Genomic DNA, 2,491 nt, shown 5'->3' on the forward strand with positions numbered 1-2,491 from the left:
GCGAGCAGCAATGCATGTGCTGTAGGGAAGGAGTACCATCTGCTTCTGTATGCTGCAGCACTCGTATACATCTACATTTTCTACACTCTGCAATCTCAACCACGGTAATTAAAGGGACATACTTGGCTCCCTTGATAGTGTTTGCAGTATCGTCTCGAAAAAGGAAGAGTTTTCAGTATTTCCAATTTGGACACGGCCCCTAGATGATAAGAAAGTCCATCAGTTCACTCTAGACCTGAAGATATACATAATATGAACTTATTAAAAAAGAGCTCTTTTACGGTGATTGGCATGGAACTTTGGTTCCGTCTAATTGAATTTTGGTTCCGTCTAATGTAATTTTTCGTGACCGTTGATTAAATCTGTGATAAATTTCCTGTAAGTTCTATAATGATATGACACAGTAACAGAGCTCCGGAACGGACGTTTTAATCAATGTTCCAAATAAAAGAAAATCAGAATCAGATCAGATTGTGAGATACATCTCGATAGAAAAAGGGGAAAGAACTCTCCCACGAGCGCCCGCCGCCGCCACGCAGCCGCCGCCCCGCCGCCCTGCAGCCGCCGCCCCGCAGCAGCCGCCCTGCCGATGCCGCCGCCCCTTCCCCCGTCGCGAGTCGCCGCCCGTCGGCCCGTCGCGGGGACTTAGCACGAGGGAGCTCGCCTCGGAGCTGCAGCTGACGCCTGAGTCCTGACCAAGGACTTCTCCTCGGCCATGTCTGCTGCGCTATCGCTCTCTTCACCGGCTGGATCGGAGTCGCAGCCACCACAGATGGATCGGAGTCGGCAGCCGCCGCCCTTGTCTCCCGCGGGATCGGACGCAATTCGTCAAGGTTAGTCAATTGCTTGAAGAAATGGGAGGCTGCTGGGTACGCGTCGTTGCCCTCCCTTTGGTGCTAGTCTGCTAGATAGGTCGTTGCATGATTGATTGCTTTTAGTTGAGCAGATGCAGTCATATAACGAGTATCTCCTTTGAAGTTTAAAGAAAAGAGAAAAGGAAAGAGGAATCTGATTCAACTGTTAGACTGCTAGTAACGTTGGGCTATGGTGGGTTGCATATGTAAATGCAGATGGCTAGCAATTTCAGATTTTTGTTGGGGTCCTCATCTCTTAGTGAACTATCCTTGTACTGTACAATATAATGTTTTGAAACATTTTCTGGCCGTACCATGTTGCTTCCTGACAGACATCTAGTTATTGGATTGCTTTTAGTGCCCAGGTTTCTATAGAGCGATTAGTATCTAGAAGTGGTATTTAGCTTTTTTCTGAATAGTGAATAGGGTAGACTTGTGCAACATGTGAGCCTTTGGATAATTATTTCAATCCTTTTTACTTCAACTTACTTCGGCTGTACCTAGTGATCTTGACCTTTTGTTCTTGCATACAGTGAGACATCTGAATATGAAATTTTTCTTGGTCTTGTTGAACCTTGTAGCTAGACTCTGATATATTCAGTGTCTATTTCATTTGATGATTACCTGGTTCTTGTAGGTTCCAAGTGATCAGAAGCTACCGTCTCTTTATCCGCTCGACAGTATGGTCAAGAATATTGGAAAATATTATGACTGCTTGTATTAAACAGTTATTGCTTGACAATATAGTCTCTCCATACTCTTTCTTACTCTTGGATAAGTTTCTCTTTATGAATGTGCACGTCAGTTCTTGTGATAAACCATATTCATGACAAAGATAATGAACCAGTTTATTTTTATGATTCCAGTCTGGCTTTGGCATCTTAATGATCTCAGTTCTCTTTTGGATGTTCTAATGATCTTAGGAGGAGCACGGGGCCGGCAACGTGCTAGCAGGAGCACAGGCCGACGACGCGCTGGGCTAGCAGGAGCAGAGCAGCTAGCGACACGCTGAATGATAATGTAGTAGTGCTGCTAGAATGGCCAACTATAGTGTGTTGATGATGTAGAAGTGATGTTTTATGCGTGTGGTTATGAAATGCTCACTAGATTGCTTTGTTCACTAGAGGTTTTTGTTCTTAACTGTTGCAGCTGCTTTTAGTGTGTGTCGGAATTTTGATGAATAGTATGTCAGAAATACAAACACGGAACTGTTGCCTCAGTTCTCTGCAGAACATTAGCTCTAATAGATATCTCTATATGGACGGAATACAAAAATACATTAGAAAGTTCAAATCAGCACTTTTTTGCATATAGAATTGGACTTCATTAGAGCTCAACTCAAACGACCATATATATGTATGGAAGTGTTTCAGCTACATGCATCTCATCATCATCATCGTCAGTGAACCACAGTCCCCATAGTTCAGGAAAAGGACCTTATCGGAGATCTGAAGTTGCACCACTGCCACCCGCTCCTTACCGAACGATGTCATCGGTAATGACGCGAAGCTGCATGACGCCATAGTCGACGACCAAGAGGAGAAGGAGAATCCCCATGGGACAGAGGGAGACGCCATCACTGATGACCCGAGGATGAAGGTGCTACGTGGACCGATGGGCGGGGGCTGGGCACCGAC

The 2,491-nt window shown here is 45.1% G+C and overlaps 1 long non-coding RNA gene across 1 annotated transcript; it reads left to right on the top strand.

Annotated features, from left to right (window-relative positions):
- Positions 1-702: 702 nt before the first annotated feature.
- On the top strand, positions 703-2,150 carry LOC124700299. The gene is made up of 2 exons (XR_007001703.1): positions 703-833; positions 1,778-2,150. It is a non-coding gene; the product is annotated as an uncharacterized LOC124700299 (long non-coding RNA).
- Positions 2,151-2,491: the final 341 nt, after the last annotated feature.

This window comes from Lolium rigidum, chromosome 3 (genome assembly GCF_022539505.1).
Source record: "Lolium rigidum isolate FL_2022 chromosome 3, APGP_CSIRO_Lrig_0.1, whole genome shotgun sequence".
In the NCBI taxonomy this organism is placed as follows: domain Eukaryota; kingdom Viridiplantae; phylum Streptophyta; class Magnoliopsida; order Poales; family Poaceae; genus Lolium; species Lolium rigidum.